We start from the raw sequence: 7,686 nt of genomic DNA, 5'->3' as shown, positions 1-7,686 counted from the left end.
GGTCCTTTGATCCTCACAGTGATCCTGTTTTACAGAGGAGCTAACTAAAGTTCAGGGAGTACTCCCATCCTCCATATACCAGGAGCTTCAGGACCGAGGGGATTCCACAAATAAATATGACTGAATTTATGGGGGGTAGGGGGGAGAAGGAGTCTACCAGAGGATCCATTACAGAGGAGATTTGGCACCCTCAGGTTCTCCCAACATTGGTCTGTTCTTAGTGGATGCATAGGATACCTGGGGTCTTCTGTTCCATGCACCAGGCCCAGACACCCTCACATGTGCTGTGCACCCCAGGGAAGTGGTCAAGGCTCATGAGTGTTTGGAAGCAGGGTGTGGGCCTCATTCAGGGTTTGGTTCCTTTCTCCTCTCCCAGTCAAAGGCAGGGCGACATCAGACATCACCCAGGAGAGCCTGGCTCTCCAAGCATGGGACATGGTGGGAGTCCCAAGCGAGAGAGGGTGCCTCTAGAGCAAAGGCAGCCTGCTGGAAGGGAGCCCTCTTATGCCTGGCCAGTCAGCCAGACCATTGTGGAGGCAGAGGTGGGACCGAGGGCCTGGTGAGCACTCTTTCCACTCCAAGTGTCACAAGGAATCCTCAAGTTCCCCATACAGTCCGAGCTTCCCTTCTTTCAAATGTCACCATTTAGAATCTAATCTCCAGAGGGTCCTCAGTCACAGGCACTGCAACTCCTCTTGGAGGGTTACCCCAGCACTGGACTGGGAGTCAAGATCATCTGTGTCCCACCTGTGACACTTACTAGCTAGACCAAAGCTTCTTTTTTTTTTTTAAATGTATGAGGTATTTTATTTTTTCCGTTACATGTAAAGATAGTTCTCAACTTTTGTTTATACATGCTTTACAATTTCAGATTTTTCTCCCTCCCTCCCCTCCCTCCCCCCTCCCCTAGACAGCAGGTAATCTGATATAGGTTATATCTCTATACATATACATATACATATATATATATATATATATATACACACACACACATATATATATATACACATAATAACATTAATCCTATTTCTGCATTAATCCTGTTATCAGAGCAGTGATGCAAAACCTCAAAATAGAAAAAAAAAACAACAGCACCCAAAACAAAAGAAATAATATGGTTCAATCAGCATCTATACTCCACAGTTCTTTCTCTTTTTTTCTTGGATTTGGAGATCCTCTTCTATCATGAGTTCCCTGGAACTCTTCTGTACCATTGCATTGGTGAGAAGAATATAGTCCGTCACAGTAGTAGACCAAAGCTTCTTAAACTGTGGGCCATGATCCCAAATGGGGTTGTGTAATTGAATGTGGGGGTCATGAAAAATTTGGCACCGGTAAAAGGTTCTGTATACCTATTTTATATACATATATACACAGGGTCACATAAAAATTTTTCAGGCAAAAAGGGGTCGCAAGCGGAAAAAGTTTAAGAAGCTCTGAGCTAAGTCAATTCCTCATATGTAAAATGTGTGTGTTTATGTGTGTGTGTGTATAATACCTACCTTGAAAGGGAGTGTGGCATGGTAGATAGATTCTGGGAGACCTGGGTTCAAGTCCTGCCTTTAACCCTAGCACATCGCTTTACCTGTCAGTGCCCCCAGAAAACTCTCTAAGACTCTAAGTTATAGATGAGTAGCCAATCTGCAACAATAGAGGGAATTTCCACACTGAGAGTTTCTTATACAATTGCATCTGGAAGTCCTCTCCCCGCAAACCACCTGACAGGGTTGTTGGGGGTTGAAAGAGATCATCCGTATAAAGTGCTTTGCAAAACTATGTTATATTTTGTGCCCCATTATCTCAGGCTCCATTCTACAGTCCCAGAAGCACTTCCCAGACAAGAAGGATAGGCTGGTCCAAAGTAGCTAACTGCCCCAGAGATGGAGTCAAGGAAATGAATATGCTGAGATTTCGACTTTGTGCTTACAGAAAACAAATCTCTCCCAGGTTACAGCAAGTTAGATAAATCCAGAGAGTCAATACTCCAATCCCCATTTTTGGACACACCCAACTTTCCTTCTTTTGCCTTAATCTCCTCTCACATTCCAGGAGAAAAACAAACAAATTGAGTCAATGTCAGCAAACACCTCATTCACAACCTGGGCATTAAGCAGGGATCGTCTTCCACTTCCATTGTCTTGGGTCCAGGGCTGGCTGGGATGCTCTGGATTATGCTCCCTAAACTAGACCTCTAGGTTAGAGCTACGTAGGTTTTTGCTTTCTAAGGGTGGAGGGTCACTTCTTGCCTAGATGGGACCGGAAGAGATTCTCTGGCTTCTCTAAGCCCCTCATTTACCATGGGTCCTATAGAAGGCCAGCTCCAGGGCACATATGCTGGCCTAAAGGGCCAGTTAGAGCCTCCTTAGGGCCTCAGGATCCCTTTCCTTTCCCTCCGTGCCCAGATCATGACTTTTCACTAGGGTCGGCTCCTACCTGGACTCTTGCATCCTGATCTGGAGTCTGCAACTGGAAAGACAAGGAACATTTGGAAATGTTCAAGGAGAGGCAATGGCATAAAGGGGAAGCAGGATCACCCAGCAGTATTGCAGAGGAGGGAGAGAGACAGAAGTGGGGCTGAGGCATAGATGATCAACTCAGCTAAAGCCTCCCCCACAGAACAGCTTGTGTAGGGGTGGGGAGCAGGGAGGGAATGGGCTAGGGGTGAGAGAGGATGTGCCGGTGTTTCTAGGTCTCACCATCACAAACAGGAGATGGGAAGACCTCAGAGGTGGTGAGGCAGGAGGAAAACCAGCGGGACACTGGGAGGGCAGAAAAGGGGAGGTTTAGTGAGACAACAGCCAAGAAAACTCCAGTAACAGAAGCACAGTGTTCAGAAAGAAGGGCTTGTTCTGCCCAGTTTTGTACTCTGCTTTCTACGCCGAATTACAGAGTACGTGGAGAGGAGAGTAAACTGAAAGAAGACTGGAAAGGTGCTAGTGGGTCAGGTTATAAAGAGCTTTACAGAACAGGATAATTATTTTTCACCCTTGAGATAACAGGGAGCCACTGGAGTTTATTGAGGAGGGGTATGACTCCATCAAACCTGTGCTTTAGGAAGTCACTTTGGTGCTGATTTGTAGGATCGATTGGAGTGGGGAAGCTTGAGGCAGGCAGACCTCCGAGCAGGCTATGGCAAAAATCCAGGCATGAGGTGATGAGAGCCTGTCCTAGGCAGGTGGCAGTGTCAGAGGAGAGAAGGGGGGAATATGGGAGAGAAACAGCAAGACATAGCAATTGATTGGATATGGGAGGGGCAGTGAAAGTGAGGAGTCAAGGATGACAATTGATTTTCATTTTCTTAGCTATTTTATCATTTTATATGATCATTTTCTTTGGTATCACCAAATTTCCCCTATTCTGAGCTCTCCTTGCCCCACTTACCTTCCTTCCACCTTACTGATTCTGAGGTTTTGAACCTATGTGACTTGGGAGGATGGTGGTGCCTTGAACAGTGCCAGGAAAAGCAGGAAGAGATGCCTTGGGAGAAAAGATAATGACTTCAATTTTGGACATGTTGAGTTGAGGATGTCTGTGGAACATCCAGTTCAAGATGTCTAATAGGCAGTTGGAGATAGGAGACTGGAGATCAGGAAAGATTGGGGCTGGATAAACAGATCTGAGAATCATCTGGAGAAAGATGATCATTGAATCCATGGTGGCTGCTGAGATCACCCAGTGAAATGAATATATGGAAAGAAGGCTCAGAAAAGAGCCTTGCAGGACATCCAGTTAGTGGGCGTGACCATGATCTGGCAAAGGGGACTGAGAAGAAGCAGTCAGATAGATGGGAAGGGAACCAGAATCTAAAGGGAAAAGAGAATTGGGGAGGTGATTTACAGGATCAAAGGCCATAGAGGTCAAGACAGATGAGGATTGAGCAAAGGTCATTGGATTTGGCAATTAGGAGGTGATGGGTAACTTCTGAGAGAGCAGCTTAAATGGAGTGATGAGGTCTGACATCCATTATAGTGGGAAAAGTGGAGACTAGATGGAATGGCTCCTACCTGGACTCTTGCATCCTGATCTGGAGTCTGCAACTGCAACTTGTCCACGTAGAGGGGTTCCCCCCCAGTCAGGCACTTCCCTTATCTTACTTGGATAAATTCTGTTCTTGCAAAAGCTCCATTTCATGTAATCAAAATTATTTTATCTTTTGTATTTGCCTCTATCTCTTTGGCTAGGAATTCACCCCCAAACCACAGCTGTGAATGATATATGATTTGCTTCTCTATTTTTTATATTAGCTGTAATATTCAGGTCATGTGTCCATTCTAAATTTATTGTGCAACATGGTATATGTTGCTCTAGTCTAAATTTGGAAACCTAATTTTTAAGCCAGACTGCTTTGTAGTTTTCCTAATGATTTTATTAAATAGGGAGTTCTTTCCTAGGTATTTTTTTTTGTTTCTTAAACAGCGTTTTTTTCCCCTCTAGTCTCTTTCATTCATCTTTTCTATTTTTAACCAGTACCAAATAGTTTTGAAGCCGAGAAGTGCTATTCCCTCCCCCTCCCCCCATTCCTACCAAAGACTGCAAAATTATGGCTAAACTTGGCCCCAAGGAAGAGTTATGTAGACGCCACCTCCCTCTTGGCAGAAGTAGGGAGGGAATGGGTGTGGGCCACTGAGTATAATGTTACCCTTTCCCCTATTTTATTACAAAGGCAAAGAGGTGGGGGAGAAATACAGTGGAAGTATACGTCATAGAAAAACCAAAGATATCAATTCCTTAAAAGACAAAAATATACAGCATGGTCCTCAGAAGGCACATGACCTAACTGCTATTATTTTGTAATGCATAGTCTCAAATTGAGTTCTAATCTCAAAAATGAGGCTGGAAAGGGGAAAAAAGACCATTGCTCAGATTCATAGCTGCAATTTTCCAGGCAGAGCCTAGGACTGGCAGCTGACAGGTGAAAAGACTGATTGTGGGTTCAGAATCAAGCCTTACTGACTGAAGACCTTTGAATTTGGCCCCTAACACGAACCAAGCCAAAGCTATTTTTAACACATATTCAGGGGCAGCTAGGTGGCACAGTGGATAGAGCACCAGCCCTGGATTCAGGAGGACCTGAGTTCAAATCCGACCTCAGGCATTTAACACTTACTAGCTGTGTGACCCTAGGCAAGTCACTTAACCCCAATTGCCTCACCAAAAACAAAACAAAAAACACATATTCAGACAGCTAGTACATAAGAATCCTCATCTTCAAGCTCATAATCTAGCATATCAGGTGATATAGGGGGAAAGATGTTTTATTTTGGAATCAGAAAATTTGTGTTCAGGTCCTGGGCTCTGCTACTTATTAGCTCTAAAATGGAGGTAACCCACAGCTACTTCATGGGCTTGTTTTAAGATGTTAAATCGATGGACATGAACTTCCTTTACTATGAAGCCTTTGCTTTAAGGTTAGGGAAAAGGGAATTCACCCTGTCCAGCCCACCTGTGGGCAGTTCTAATAAACTTCCTGATATTGAAATGAAAATTGGCCTCCAAGTGCTTCCTTCAGGACTCAAGGGTAGTGACTGTCTTATCTACACTTTGTACATCCTCCAGTGACAAGCATAGTGCCTTGTACACAGTAAGTACTTCGACTTTATGTTTATTTCCACCCACGGGGGTCTAGTTTGGCTTTTGAAAACTATACAGAGGGGCAGCTAGGTGGCACAGTGGATAAAGCACTGGCCCTGGATTCAGGAGGACCTGAGTTCAAATCTGGCCTCAGACACTTGACACTTCCTAGCTGTGTGACTCACTAAAAAAAATACGGAGTAAGTTCACTCTTTTCATGGGGACAGCCATTTAAATGCTGGAAGTTATATTTCATCACTTCCCTCTTCTCTCCCAAACTACTCATCCCTAGGCTAGACATCTTCAGATTTTAAGTCTGGACAATCTATTTATTTTTTAATTGATTGTACCATCTGGGCTGGGAAAAGACATATCCTTGAGGAATTTACATCTGGTTCCTAAACATTATGAGTTTCTGAGTACTGTATAATGTAAAATGTTGTCAGATGCTGATGGAAAAATCAATCATGTATGGGGCAGCTAGGTGGCACAGTGGGTAAAGCACTGACCCTGGATTCAGGAGTACCTGAGTTCAAATCCGGCCTCAGACACTTGACACTTACTAGCTGTGTGACCTTGGGCAAGTCACTTAACCCTCACTGCCCCACACAAAAAAAATTAATCATGTAGTAACACTTATATAAAATGAATCTTTTCCCCTTTTGCATCAAGACATACACAGTAGGGGAATTAAAAGAAATGTATCAGAGCTTAGTATTCTTTAATCTAAGTGCCCTTAGCTCTTATACCAGCTAGAGTTAAATTGAAGCCACTACTTGCATCAAGAGAAAGAAGGAAGATGGAATTGACAATGACCACTCTAACCCATTGCAGTTTGCGGGGCTATCTTCCCAAAAAGGTAAACAGGATAATGGAAGATCGGCCTCCAAATCATGTCATAAGGATCAGCTGAAGGCGTTTAGGGTGTTTAGCCTAGAATAGAATCATGGGGGCATAACGGTCATCTTTCTGTCTGAAAGGTTATCATGGAGAAGGATCAAGCTGATACTTTGCTCAAGCCCAATTGGCAGAACTACATACACCCAGATGGTGAACTCATTAATGAAGGTCTTCAAGGACATACTGGCTAATCACTGGGGAGGGGATGTTTTAGAAGACATTAAGGCTTTTTTTAAAAAGTGAGGCAATTGGGGTTAAGTGACTTGCCCAGGGTCACACAGCTAGTAAGTGTCTGAGGCCGGATTTGAACTCAGGTCCTCCTGACTCCAGGGCCGGTGCTCTATCCACTGCGCCATCTAGCTGCCCCATTAAGGCTTTTTTAAAGACTAGACTAACTCAGTTTCTAGAATACAAAAGAATCACCAACTCAGTTGCAGGGACCTCAAAGAACAATCCCCAGCAGACTAAGAATTCCCTCGGGGATACTGGAAGTCATTCAGCCTCCAATAGTAAGGAAAACTGCACCATCTGCTAGTCTAATCCTTCCCCATGAAGACACTTCAAATTATTTGGTGACAGCTATGGTGTCCCCCCACTTCCCCTTTTTCTCCCAGCTAAACGTGCTTCCTTCACCCAGTCCTATGTCCTGGTCTCTATTTTCATGGCCATCCTCTGGATAATATCCTTCAATGCAGAACCCATAACTCAACATACTGCCTATGTGGCCAGTGATGGTGGAACACAGTAAGATTCTCACCTCCCTTATCTGGAACACTATTTCTCCATTAATGCAAAGATTTTTTTCAGCTCCCCCCCCAACACTGCTGATTGGCTATTTGTAGTTCATGAAAACCCCCATTGTTTCATATGAACTACTGTCGAGTCATGCCCCTGTCATCTTGTATTTGTGCAGTTGGTCTCCACTATCTTTGCAGAAATCTATTTGCAGATCATGTCTTGGGGCCCGAGGTCAAGCCCCATGTCTTCTAAATGAGGCTATTGGAGCCACAGAAGGGGCAGTCATATGTGTATTAAGTATGGTCAGGAAGCGGATCCAGGTCTTCCGGCTCCAGATCGGAAACTTTTGTCTCTTAAGTCCTATTGCCTTCAGCTCTTTGGGTTTTAAAAATGCACAATCAACCGCAGCCAATCAGAAGCGGCCTTAACACCTGACTTGTTGAGCCTGGGATTTCTACCCAATCCCACATAAACACC

The sequence above is a fragment of the Dromiciops gliroides genome, chromosome X, assembly GCF_019393635.1.
Source record: "Dromiciops gliroides isolate mDroGli1 chromosome X, mDroGli1.pri, whole genome shotgun sequence".
In the NCBI taxonomy this organism is placed as follows: Eukaryota; Metazoa; Chordata; class Mammalia; order Microbiotheria; family Microbiotheriidae; genus Dromiciops; species Dromiciops gliroides.
Note: the sequence above shows the minus strand (reverse complement) of the source record.